This window comes from Rutidosis leptorrhynchoides, chromosome 4, assembly GCF_046630445.1.
Source record: "Rutidosis leptorrhynchoides isolate AG116_Rl617_1_P2 chromosome 4, CSIRO_AGI_Rlap_v1, whole genome shotgun sequence".
Classification (NCBI taxonomy): domain Eukaryota; kingdom Viridiplantae; phylum Streptophyta; class Magnoliopsida; order Asterales; family Asteraceae; genus Rutidosis; species Rutidosis leptorrhynchoides.
In genome coordinates this window covers 87,852,970-87,867,932 of record NC_092336.1, presented here as the reverse complement: position 1 = coordinate 87,867,932, position 14,963 = coordinate 87,852,970, and the positions used below count along the sequence as shown (strand labels likewise).

General features: G+C 34.5%; 1 pseudogene; it reads left to right on the top strand.

Annotated features, from left to right (window-relative positions):
• Positions 1-4,569: 4,569 nt before the first annotated feature.
• On the top strand, positions 4,570-8,610 carry LOC139840791 (serine/threonine-protein phosphatase BSL3-like; annotated as a pseudogene).
• The last annotated feature ends 6,353 nt before the right edge of the window (positions 8,611-14,963 follow it).

The window sequence follows — 14,963 nt, the reverse complement described above, 5'->3', positions numbered from 1 at the left end:
TTCAACCATAGAATGTAGTTTCACGTACTTGTGTCTATTTTGTAAATCATTTATAAAACCTGCATGTATTCTCATCCCAAAAATATTAGATTTTAAAAGTGGGACTATAACTCACTTTCACAGATTTTTACTTCGTCGGGAAGTAAGACTTGGCCACTGGTCGATTCACGAACCTATAGCAAATATGTACATTTATATCAAAGTATGTTCAAAATATATTTACAACACTTTTAATACATTTTGATGTTTTAAGTTTATTAAGTCAGCTGTCCTCGTTAGTAACCTACAACTAGTTGTCCATAGTTAGATGTACAGAAATAAATCGATATATATTATCTTGAATCAATTCACGACCCAGTGTATACATGTCTCAGGCTAGATCACAACTCAAAGTATATATATTTTTGGAATCAACCTCAATCCTGTATAGCTAACTCCAACATTACTGCATATAGAGTGTCTATGGTTGTTCCAAATAATATATATACATGGTTTGATATGATATGTCAAAACATTTGCATACGTGTCTATGGTATCTCAAGATTACATAATATATTAGAATACATGTATAATACAATATAAGTTAGCCAGGATATGATTTGTATAGAATTGTTAATATTTCCCGTAGCTACAAAAATAAAAAAAAAAATCCAATCTTGTTTTACCCATAACTTCTTCATTTTAAATCCGTTTTGAGTGAATCAAATTGCTATGGTTTCATATTGAACTCTATTTTATGAATATAAACAGAAAAAGTATAGGTTTATAGTCAAAAATATAAGTTACAAGTCATTTTTGTAAGAGGTAGTCATTTCAGTCGAAAGAACGACGTCTTGATGACCATTTTGAATAACATACTTCCACTTTGAGTTTAACCATGATTTTTGGATATAGTTTCATGTTCACAAGAAAAATCATTTTCCCAGAAGAACAACTTTTAAATCAAAGTTTATCATAGATTTTAATTATCAAACCCAAAACAGCCCGCGGTGTTACTACGACGGCGTATGTCCAGTTTTACGGTGTTTTTCGTGTTTCCAGGTTTTAAATCATTAAGTTAGCATATCATATAGATATAGAACACGTGTTTAGTTGATTTTAAAAGTCAAGTTAGAAGGATTAACTTTTGTTTGCGAACACGTTTAGAATTAACTAAACTATGTTCTAGTGATTTCAAGTTTAAACCTTCGAATAAGATAGCTTTATATGTATGAATCGAATGATGTTATGAACATCATTACTACCTCAAGTTTTGTGGATAAATCTACTGGAAAAGAGACAAATGAATCTAGCTTCAAAGGATCTTGGATGGCTTGAAAGTTCTTGAAGTAGAATCATGACACGAAAACAAGTTCAAGTAAGATTTCCACTCGAAATAAGATTGTTATAGTTATAGAAATTGAATCAAAGTTTGAATATGAGTATTACCTTATATTAGAAAGATATCTTACTATAAATAAGAAAGATTTCTTGAGGTTGGATGATCATTCTACAAGATTGGAAGTAAGCTAGCAAACTTGGAAGTATTCTTGATTTTATGAAACTAGAACTTGTAGAATTTATGAAGGACACTTAGAACTTGAAGATAGAACTTGAGAGAGATCAATTAGATGAAGAAAATTGAAGAATGAAAGTGTTTGTAGGTGTTTTTGGTCGTTGGTGTATGGATTAGATATAAAGGATATGTAATTTTGTTTTCATGTAAATAAGTCATGAATGATTACTCATATTTTTGTAATTTTATGAGATATTTCATGCTAGTTGCCAAATGATGGTTCCCACATGTGTTAGGTGACTCACATGGGCTGCTAAGAGCTGATCATTGGAGTGTATATACCAATAGTACATACATCTAAATGCTGTGTATTGTACGAGTACGAATACGGGTGCATACGAGTAGAATTATTGATGAAACTGAACGAGGATGTAATTGTAAGCATTGTTGTTAAGTAGAAGTATTTTGATAAGTGTCTTGAAGTCTTTCAAAAGTGTATGAATACCTATTAAAACACTACATGTATATACATTTTAACTGAGTCGTTAAGTCATCGTTAGTCGTTACATGTAAGTGTTGTTTTGAAACCTTTAGGTTAACGATCTTGTTAAATGTTGTTAACCCAATGTTTATAATATCAAATGAGAGTTTAAATTATTATATTATCATGATATTATGATGTATGAATATCTCTTGATATGATATATATACATTAAATGTCGTTACAACGATAATCGTTACATATATGTCTCGTTTCAAAATCATTAAGTTAGTAGTCTTGCTTTTACATATGTAGTTCATTGTTAATATACTTAATGATATATTTACTTATCATAATATCATGTTAACTATATATATATATATATATATATATATATATATATATATATATATATATATATATATATATATATATATCCATATATATGTCATCATATAGTTTTTACAAGTTTTAACGTTCGTGAATCACCGGTCAACTTGGGTGGTCAATTGTCTATATGAAACCTATTTCAATTAATCAAGTCTTAACAAGTTTGATTGCTTAACATGTTGGAAACACTTAATCATGTAAATAACAATTTCATTTAATATATATATAAACATGAAAAAGTTCGGGTCACTACAGTAGCTGGAGCTGGAGCTGGAGCTTATTTTTTAAGCTAGTAGCTGGAACTTATTATTTTTTATAAGTGTTTGGTAAACTAGCTGGAGCTTATTTTTCAGTTCATAAGCTCTACTTTATTTTCATAAGCTACTAAAAGTAGCTTATTTTTTCAGAGCTTATGATTTTCATAAGCTCTACTTTTTTTCCCGGGAAAATTGTTTGAAAATACATCGAACTTTCACCAAATTCCTATTGTATGCATCTAACTTTCAAATCTCCTATTGTACGCATTCAACTTTTAAATCTCTACTATTGTGTGCATTGAAGCACTTGTAACTCAGGTAGCAGGTCAATATGTAAAAAAAGTTACATTGTTGGTCCCTCGATTTAACGTTCGTTAAAATTTTTCGTTAAGTCTTATCAAATCCTACCATTCCCTTCATCATTTTTCAAGAACATCTTCATCTTCAAGAATACCTTCCTCTTCTAAACACTTTAACAATGATTTCAAAAACACATTCAAAACAATTCAACTTCCATCTCCAACTCATAACCATTGTTGGATGAATGAAAAGATGTATGATTAGTAACTAGATATTTTACATTAATACATGTGCATACAAATACCAATTGAAAGTGTCACATGTCATCTGTCATTCACAATATAGAGTAGCTATTCAACATCTATCAAACAGTAATAGTATGAATATGAATATGAATATGACCAAACAACCATGAAGAATAGCACATTAAAGTTCCAGAAAAAAACCATTGAAGTAATGGAAAAAACTACGAGACCCTTCTTTAACAGAATAACAGATTTAGCTATAATCATCTTCCAATACAACGTCCCAGGCTTTTAAACTGAAAAAAAAAGTAGATCAAAATCATTTTGAAGATATTTTAATTTCATAACAACTTAATAAGAGAATTCAACTTGAAATTAAATCAGACCACGAACTAATATTAAGATTTATATGTGTATAAATGAATGAACGTGATTCTTACCACCTGCAATTGCCCCAGTTGTTGATGTCGTCGAAAAGACCATCGATGGCTGCCACCAAACTTCAACATAAAATTAACTCAGACCACGAAATCTCATTACCGGAACCCTAAATCGACGATGATAATTTCCCGATGCCACTAATCGATGAAAGATTGTTGTTTAGATCGATGAAAGGTGCTTACGATGGTGGTTCAAATCGAAGCTTGAAAACCCACAAAACATATTGCAGAGATCTGGGTTTAATTCGATTGAAGGGTTTTACAAAAAAATTGCAAATCTCAGATCTCTGAAGTTACAGATCTGAAACTTTGGTCTTTTTATTTACTATGTCAGCCGCTAATGAAAAAGAAAAGATGAACAAATCAAATTCAATTTATTGAAATTAAATGAAAAGGGGTGAAGAAGGGTAGATAATGAAAGAAGGTGATAAAGTGAAGAAGGATCAATAATCTAGTTTTTTCTAAAAAAAATAAATGATGTAAAATCTGACAAACATGAAGGACTAATGATGTAATTTTAAAATTGAGGTTACCTGGAAGTTACCTGTTATAACAGGTTAAATACATACAATAGTAGAGATTTAAAAGTTGAATGCATACAATAGGAGATTTGAAAGTTGAATGCATACAATAGGAATTTGATAAAAGTTCCATGCATTTTCAAATAATTATCCCTTTTTTCCCTACCAAACGAAGCTTATGACTTGGAGCTTATTAAAATCATAAGTTCAAGATACTATGTCACCCAAACACACCCTTACAAGATTTGATCTTTTAATATTGGGGGATGATTCTCACACATATTTTTTTGATTCTCACACACCAATTGAGTATTATCATAAAAGGTTAAAATAGGTGTGTGAGGATAAAAAAAAATTGTGTGACAGAATCATCCCCTTAAGTTTGAAAAGCAACAATAAAATTAAAAATTCTGAATTCCCGTCGTCACTCACCCAATATTCAATAATCCCCAAGGAATCCGAAGCCGGCGATCATTCAACGCCACTCGCCACCGTCTTACGCCGTCTCACTCGTTCCGTACTACCGGTGAGTCAGTCAAACCACAGTTAATACTTTCCAGTTATTTCACATCATCCTTATTTATTTTAACGTTCTAATTCTATTTCCTTTTCCACACACTGGGAAAAAACCTAATTCACTATTTCTTATTTTTCTCACATATATACAGATAGTGATTTTTTTAGGTTTCTGTAGAGAGAGGAAGATAAAAAGCAATAATTTCGATCAATTACTTTCCTTTCTCTCTTTTGCGGAAATTTATTGATATAATCGAATTGAATCTGTAAGGATCTAAGCTAGGGTTCACATAATTGAAGTTATGATGATGTTCAGGGATGCTAGTTTGTAACAATTCAAGCTCCTGTCTATGATATAACGGTTACGAATTTGTGAGAAATGGATGTGGATTCGTCAATGACGTCATCATTAGAGGTTGATCACGGTAGCAGCAAGAACCTTGATACGAATAGTTCGGGAAAGGAGGAGCAGGTGGAGGAAGTTCCGGTGACCGTGGGGGAGGTTCCAGCTTCTTCAGGTTCACCGTTGCAGTCTCAAGTCATGAGTGGAGGTGCTGTTGGTGAACCTAGACATGCGCCTAATTATTCTGTGGTTAATGTGATATTAGAGAAGAAGGAAGATGGTCCTGGTCCAAGATGTGGGCATACTTTAACGGCTGTTGCTGCCGTTGGGGAGGAAGGTACTGCTAATTATATGGGACCAAGGCTTATACTATTTGGCGGTGCTACGGCTTTAGAAGGGAACTCTGCAAATGCTGGGACTCCTACATCGGCAGGAGGTGCCAGAATCCGTATGTTTCTGGCTCTATTTTCTTTTTTCTTTTTTCTGAATGAATTCATTGTTCTGCATTGATGTATGAAAATGAAAATCCTCTGCAGAATATAGTTTTTATTAATCTATTAATGCCTATTATATGACGATGTTGACTTTAGGTAAATATCAAGTTAAATTAGCAGGAAAGCATTCGTCTTACACAATTTTGACTGAATTGAGTCTGTATATTTACACTTGGGTCTTTGATTTTGGTTTCCCAATCAGGATCCTGATAATAATTTTCCATTAATCTCGTTACACAACCTTTCTCATGAAAGAGTTCTTATAGGATAGGATTCTACTTTCGTTTTAAAGAAACATTCTTATTGTATTCATTGTTTTCTTTTCCTTCTTTTTCATGTTTTTTTGCCTATTATTTTTTTTCTGCTTGTTTACTTTCATTAAACTGTTTATGGTAATCGTCGTAAGATAGATCTGTGTCTTGCCATGATTAGAACGTTATTGTGCTTTAAATTCTTATCTATAAGTTGACCAAAAGAATGTTGACTGTTTGTGAAAACATCTTTAGTAATTGCTGCGTTTATTTCTGTATGAAGTAATCCCGAATTTATCTCCAAAATTTTATTGATGATTCTAGTTTCCCTCTTCTTTTTTCAAGTCATTCGAAGTAAGTGAATGTTGTTCCTTTTTTGAATAAATTTTTCCCCCCTTAGATCTTCTATTTAATATAATCACATTACTGTTATAACTTTGAACCTATTTATCTAATGACGTTTCGTCATCTTTGTAACTTTCCTATCATAATAGATAGTATTGATTGATGAAATTTTGAATGATTGTTCTTATGAGTTCTGTGTTTTTTAGCTATTATGTATGGGAAAATGTGATGTCACGGCTTGGATTAGCATAGTATATTATTGCTGATCTCTTATATGATCTTCCACATCGATGCAGGTATGCAATGGCAAGTGTACGTTCTGATGGGCTTCTTTTGCTTTGTGGTGGGCGGGTTACGAATAGTGTGGTAAGCTGTATAGTTCTTGATACTGCAGCAGGGGTGTGGTGCGATAGAAAATCTGTAGTGACCTCTCCACAGACAGGTAGATACAGTGCTGATGCTGCTGGCGGTGATGCTGCAGTTGAATTGACAAGAAGTTGTAGGCGATTTAATATTTACATATGGTGGTTTACGTGGAGATATGACATGACCCTACTTTGTAAAGTCCCCTAGTTTGTACGTTACTGATGAAAAATTTATCACGGTTCTTTAAACATTATTCGTATGTCAATTACTTAAGTAAATCGATAATATTACGGTGGATGATTTGTTGTCGCTTATTTCGTTTCAGGGGTGTTGCTAGATGATCTTTTAGTTGCGGAAGACCTGGCTGCTGCTGAAATGACACCAGCAGCTGCAACTACCAGTGTACAGGGTGGGAGGTTACCTGGAAGGTATGGATTTGTTGACGACAGAACAAGGCAGCAAATATCTAAAACAGATGCTGACGGTGCAGTTGTACTAGGGGATCCTGTTGCCCCACCAGCCAATGGTGACATGTATAGCACTGAAAATGCTATGCTTCCAGGCTCTAGGTACTCCTACCAAATAATACACCGACTCTAGAGTTGTAGATTTTTGACCCGTTCATTTGGGTTATATTGTATCTTTAAGGTGTAGAGTTAGCAATGTGAAAAAGTTCACTAGAAGTGAACAGGGTTTAAATGGTTTGAACTGGTCGAGAGTTTCTTAAATAATATATTCGCTGTCTACAATCTGTTCAATTTCTATACTTAAGTATTACATATTAGTTGCGATACTTTAGTTTTTGTTAACTAAACTTATTAACATTTAAATAATGGACAGAATGTGCTCAGCGTTGACCCAGTCCGATCCAACCTATTTTGATCCTACCATACTAGTTACTCAAGTTGCTTGACTCTTCTAGTTTTTCATCTTTGTTTGACTTGTGTTATCATGGTTAATATGCAGGAGACTAAGCAAAGGAGTTGAATACTTGGTTGAGGCGTCAGCAGCAGAAGCTGAGGCCATTGCTAAAACTCATGCTGCTGCAAAAGCACGTCAGTCAAATGGAGAAGTTGACCTTCCAGATAGGGATCGTGGTGCCGAGGCTACTCCTAGTGGCAAGCAAATGATAAAGCCCGAATCTGATGTTGTAACGAATTCTGCACCAGCTGGGATACGGTTGCATCACCGAGCCTGTCAGTTATTTTTGAGCCAACTCATTTCTTTCTCATATTTAGTGCATGTGGAACTACATATCTGATTGAAGTGGATTTGCAGGTGGTAGTAGCTGCAGAGACTGGTGGAGCATTAGGTGGAATGCTCAGACAGCTCTCCATAGATCAATTTGAAAATGAAGGCAAGAGGGTTAGCTATGGGACCCCAGAAAACGCAACTGCAGCAAGAAAGCTTCTAGATCGCCAAATGTCAATCAACAGCGTGCCAAAAAAGGTAAAAGAAACTATTCCGTTCGCAGTACATTGTGACATATTAGTTTATGTAAATGCGTATATAGTGTTAATGAGAAATAGTTAAAGCTGTTTCTACTGTGAATCTTTCAGGTGATAGCTCACCTTTTAAAGCCTCGTGGGTGGAAGCCACATGTTCGTCGACAATTTTTTCTGGATTGTAATGAGATAGCTGATTTTTGTGATAGTTCTGAAAGGATATTTTTCAAGTGAACCTAGTGTTTTAGATCTAAGGGCGGGCTCCTATCAAGATATTTGGTGATTTGCACGGACTGGAGACCTTATGCGACTAATTGATGAGTATGGATCACCATCAACTGCTGGAGACATTGCGTAAGGAATATTTGTAAAAACATTTTGGATTACTTATACATGCGTGTAAATTAACTGTAAAATTAAGCTCTTTTTTTCTTTCTTTCAAGTGTTCGCATTAAAAGTCTTTAAGTTCTTATGCCAATTTGTTTTTTGATCATCAGATATATCGATTCTCTCTACTTAGGAGATTATGTTGATCAAGGTCAACATAGCTTGGAGACTATTAGCCTTCTGTTACACTAAGCATCATTCGTCACTTCATAACAGCATAGTTCATGTAACAATAATGTTTTTTACTCTTCATGTTGGATTTAATACTTTAACATCCGAATTTTACTGTTTAAAAATGAAATTACACTGCACATCCAATTATTATTTGAGATGATCATCACTGCTGAACTGTGCTCTAATCTTAAACAATGCCTGAAATCATTGCTTATGATCTTTAACATTTAGCTTATGATATAAATGACTTGATCAATTAGCAACCGAAGCTACGCACCATGAGTTCAACGAGGAATCTGTTGGCAGCACCAGAAAAGTAAAAAAGGCTCATCTCAAATTGTTGCACAAATTCCTCAAGTATGAGTCACAAGTTTGATCATCTATACTTTCTATTAAAATTTTAGAATGATGATGTCATTATTGAGCTCTTTCCAAGCAAAAAAAAATTCAAAAAAAAGTTCAAAAAATTCTAAGCACATTGGGTGATGTCATAATTACTTATTAATTAAAAATAAAAACTAATTTGTAATAATAATAATAATAATAATCAGTATAAATTCAAAATACTGGACAATTAAAAAGAAAGGCACACTTTCTCCTTACTCACAAGCACGCCTTCCTTGAAAACCCACCATCCACAATTAGACCACAGATAACGTGACGGCTTCTTCCCCACCGCCTCCCATGTGGCACCACAAACGCCGGAAATGGGTGTTTGTGGGCGTAAGTCCCGGGGCATTTGTCGCCGAATCATGCAAAGGAGAGAGGAGCGGTAAGGGTACGTGGCAACGCATGATTGGACCAGAAAATTGAGATGTTGGGGTATCGGGGGGGGGGGGGGGGGGGGGGGGGGGAGCGGGTGGTTTAATTTAAATAAAAAAAAATTATTTTATTTATTATTACTATATATATATATATATATATATATATATATATATATATATATGGGCAGATCAATGGGGAAGTAACCAATCGGGGGGAAGCAATTTTTTTTTTGTTTTTTTGATTTTTTTTTCCGGTATCAAGATCACATGAAAATATGAACATTTAGAAAAGACACTTCGTGATGAATGTTATTATTTAGGCGGGAAAACGATCGGCAAAAATAACATTCAAGATAATACTGTTCGTGAAGAATATGAACGTTTTTTTCTTCTTCATGTTTTGTGAAGTAAAATTTAGCCCGATTTAGAGTTTAGGGTTTAGGGTTTGGTATTTTGGGTTTATTCCATAAACTTAAAACACCAAACCCTAAACTCTAAACCGTTCGTTTTAAAAACTCAATCTAAATCCTAAATCTAAACCCTAAATCTAAACCCTAAACCCTAATATCTAAACCCTATAAACCTAATATCTAAACCCCAATAGCTAAAACCTCAACATACGCTCGAAAAACACGATAATTGTTATATATTACTTCTTCGAGCGTTTTCCCGCCAAAATAAAAACATTTATCACAAAGTGTCTTTATTAAATGTTCATATTTTCATCCAATCTATAATGTTCGTGAACAAAGTTTTTTCAAAAAACGGAATATTTTTTTTTTGCTTCCCCCCGCTTCCCCTGATTGGTTACTTCCCTCTTGATCCTACCACTCGGGGGGAAGCGGGGGGAAGCAAATTTTTTTTTTCTTCATTTTTTGAAAAAACTTTGTTCACGAACATTATAGATTGGATGAAAATATGAACATTTAATAAAGACACTTTGTGATAAATGTTTTTATTTTGGCGGAAAAACGCTCGAAGAAGTAATATATAACAATTATCGTGTTTTTCGAGCGTATGTTGAGGTTTTAGCTATTGGGGTTTAGATATTATGGTTTATAGGGTTTAGATATTAGGGTTTAGAAATTTAGGGTTTAGGGTTTAGATTTAGGGCTTAGATTTAGGATTTAGATTGAGTTTTTAACACGAACGGTTTAGAGTTTAGGGTTTAGGGTTTGGAAAATGGCAAACCCCAACAACATAAAACACTCTCCTATATACATCTATATCAAAATCCTCTCCACAAATCTTCATTTTTTAAACCAAATGGCAAACCCTAACAGTAACTCAAACTCAAATTTTAACGAAAATGAAAACTATTTCTCCGGTTTACCGAATTTGTTTACCAATTTACTTTACTCGGGATCTTCTTCCATCCCGAACACATATGGTTCATCTTACGCGAACACCTTTGGTGCCTCTTCATCCAACCCGAATGCTTCAGCATATCCTAACTTTCAAAGTTTCTATCCTGGACCTGAACTCATCCATGAAACGACCGAGAAGATCGTTCAAATCCAGGAAAGGCTCAAGACGGCCTGTAACCGCCAAAAGAGCTATGCTGACATTAGACGTAAAGATCTCAAATTCCAAGTGGGTGACCCCGTAATGTTGAAAGTCGCACCTTGGAAAGGTGTAATCCGTTTCGGAAAGCGTGGAAAGCTAAATCCGCGATATATTGGTCCCTTTGAAATCTTGGAGCGTGTTGGACCCGTTCCTTATCGTTTAGACCTTCCATCTCAATTAAGTTCTGTTCATCCCACTTACCACATATCGAATCTGAAGAAATGTCTTGCCGAACCAGAACTTGTCATACCACTCGAGGAGCTTACGATTGACGACAAACTCCACTTTGTGGAAGAAGATGTTGAGGTCATGGACCGTGAGGTCAAGACTTTGAAGTACAACAAGATTCCAATTGTCCGAGTTCGTTGAAATGCTAAACGAGGACCCGACTTTACTTGGGAACGAGAGGATCAGATGATGCAGAAATATCCTCACCTCTTCCCGACTCTACCGTCTACCTCCGCTTAAAATTTCGGGACAAAATTTTCTTTAATAGGTGGGTAATGTAATGACCCGACCTTTCCGACTTGTATTTATACCTTTTGTTTTCACGAAACTGCGTATTTGTGCGTACTGAGCTATATTATATTCTGGGATTATTATGCATGTTAATTACTTTCGTTAATACCTTACAGCGTGTTATTAAGTGTTTAATCACTTAACTTGATCCTCGAATGCTTTTATGACTGTTAGTGTCACTTGTCGCTTAAAACGAGCTACGTACTTTGTACACGTTAAACTTTTGTCATAATTGGAGTATTATGACTACTTAAAACTAATTGTTATTTTCTAATGACAATTTCTTGGCTTATTGGTTGCTTAATTACGCTTAGTGTTTTACTAATGCACACTAGTTAGTATTGATGGACTTTTTACCTTAATGGACTTAGGCCCACCCTACTCTAGCTAATGAACTTTTAAGTTTGCTCAATTTTAATGGATTTATGACCCATTAATATGTAGGACAAAAATCCATTAAGATGAGCCAACATAGTAGCATATTTGTGTGCCATTACTACACCATGTTGCATGGGATCCCAACATACAAGCACCACCTTTGTACCACCGCCATGCAAATGCAAAAGTTGTCCCCCCTTGTCCCCCTAGGCCGTCGGCCACCAAGCACACCACCACCACTATAAATTCAAGTTTGATTCTTTATTTCACACTTCATTTCACACACACTTTCTCTCTAATTTTCTCTCTAGTCTTTCTCACACTAAAAGCTTAAGAAATTGTAAGTTCTTGAATTTTATTTCTTCTTCTTTTTCTTTCTTAAATTCGACATCATCATCATCATCATCGAAGGATCAAGTTTTTTAGCTTTTTGATTTTGTTATATCTTGTAGATTCAATCCTTGATTGGAAATCTTCAAGAACATAAAAGATTCAAGCTTTCTAGCTTTGAGTCTTCATTACTTTGTTGGATCTAAGTTTTGTAGCTTAAGATCTCATTATTTTGTTAAAAGATCAAAACTTGTGTTTATGATCTTCATGAAACTTGAAGATCTAGCTTTTTGCTTTAATGATCTTCAAGAACATTAGAGATCCAAGCTTTCTAGCTTGAGGTTTCTACAAAAGTTAGTTAAGAGATCAAGTTATTTAACTTATGATCTTCTTTGATTTGTTTTGTTTTAAATTTTGTAACTTGTGCTTTTCATGAATCAAAGATGCAAGTTTTCTAGCTTGAAGTCTTATAAATATTGTTAAGGGATCCAAGCTTTCTAGCTTAGGGTTTCATTATTTTGTTTGATCTAAGTTATGTAACTTATGGTCTTGCTTGTTTGATTTGAATCAAAGTTTGTAGCTTTAAATGTTGAATAGAACTTGTGTTTGTGTTGAAACTAAGAACATGATGTAACCTTGGTTCATCATCTGTCTAAAACTCCTAAGTGAGTTGTATTTCTTCTTAGTCTTGATATTGTGTGTTGATGGTTGAAACTTGGTCAAAGTGATGCTAAAACATCAAAAAGTTGTACACTTGAAGCTTACAAGCATCAAGGATGAGAACCGTGATGAGCATCAAACACCAAGAAACCCACCGGAGCACTTGTTTCTGTTTTTCAGGGTCTGATCTGACTCCTGGAGCTTCTGGAAAATTTATTTTCAGAAATTTCGGGATGTGTAGATAACTTTTCGTTTAAGACTCGCCTAAATCCGATGTACGGTTTAGGATTTATAGCCTTCCAAAGTTCACTACGTCTTTGTAACGACGTGCTGAAATTTCTGACCTACTTGCGCTTTGACCGTCGCCACGGTCAAACGACATTGATTTAGGATCTGAATTTCGGATAGTGGTAAGAGGACTCATAAACGGAGCCTTAGCCACTGACCGCGAGTCATTTCAGTTTGTATAGAGGTCGTAATGGCTGTACGAATTCAGCTATTCATTTCGATCTCTATTTTTGTTGAAAACTTACTTTACCTTTTACGAATGATGATAATGATTATCCTTAAGACTTGACTTATTTACCTTTCAACTTTTTGGGACGATTTACTGACTTAGTAACCTTTGACTTAGGTTGAGGACCTTTGGACCAACTTACTACTTGCTTACATTTTCAAATCGAATTTACCGCACATTCACTATGAGTTATAGCTCCCTTTTTACTCTAACTATTTTTGGGACTGAGAATACATGCGCTTTTTATGATTTACATACTAGACATGAGTACTTAAACTTTATATATGTGTGGGTGATATAACGGCACAAATTTTCCCCTTAGCTCGGTAACGTTTAACTATTGATTTATGAACCGTTAGACGCGAATCTTAGATATGGATCCATAGGGTTTGACATCCCCACTCGGGCTAGTCGCGCTAGCATTTAACAGGTGTTTAATACTTCGTCTGTTTTAACGCACTCACCAAGTGTACTTTTAGGGGGTGATATATTATTTTACGTTAAGTTAGTTACCAAGTGCCCACGGTTAAGCATATACTTTTCATACTGTTTTGAATACGAAATCTCGTGGTCTACCTTACGTTATTGTTTACAATCAAACTATAGCTCACAAACATTCGTGTTGACTTTTAGCATGTTTTATTCTCAGGTAACTAAGACGCTTATTGCTTCCGCTGTAATAGACTGTTGTGTTAGACTTGCTGTATTAGACTTCCGCTGCATTGTTTAGAGACGTCTCAAGCATGGAACTTTTTACTTTGCATTCATTACTTATGTTACATTTGAACTATGGTTTTGTAATGACCTTAGTGTCATGTACTATTTTTTTAAATGCTTTCTATTCGTAGAAGCATGTTACTCTTGTTAAACATTTGTCGTTGGGAAAACGTTGTCTTTTTATGAATGCAAAACTCTGTTCTTAAACAGCATGTAGTGTTATACAGTGTAATGGACCTGGAGTTGACGATCCCTACCATAGATTTTTGGACGGGGCTTCACAGCTTGCCCACTCTACCTGGGCACTGTACCCAACCTATCAGGCTAGAAATTAGTATAAATAGGGTCATTTGTCATCCATTTTCCACATAATCAACTCTCAATCTCACTTCTCTCTCTACTTTATCTCTCTAGGAATATGAATTAATTATCGATTAGCGATGATTACCTAGAGTAGGCACTAAACGGAGTCTGTAAACGATTGAAGGTGCGTCAGAAGTTGTCACTTTTGTACTTTCAGAACTCCTTTAATCTGCTGGTACTTTTATCCCTTTTTTCTTTCTTTTATAATGCCTTGCATTACTATTATGATATGAAATGTCCCGTTCATATTGATTATAAGCGTTCCATATTAATTGATTTCGTTGCGAAGTTTTGACCTCTATATGAGACGTTTTTCAAAGACTGCATTCATTTTTAAAACAACTATAACCTTTATTTTATCAATAAAGGTTTTAAAAACATTACGTAGATTATCAAATAATGATAATCTAAAATATACTGTTTACACACGACCATTACATAATGGTTTACAATAGAAATATATTACATCGACATATGTTTTCTTGAATGCAGTTTTTACACAATATCATACAAACATGGACTCCAAATCTTGTCCTTATTTTAGTATGCAACAGCGGAAGCTCTTAATATTCACCTGAGAATAAACATGCTTTAAACGTCAACAAAAATGTTGGTGAGTTATAGGTTTAACCTATATATATCAAATCGTAACAATAGACCACAAGATTTCATATTTCAATACATATCCTATACATAGAG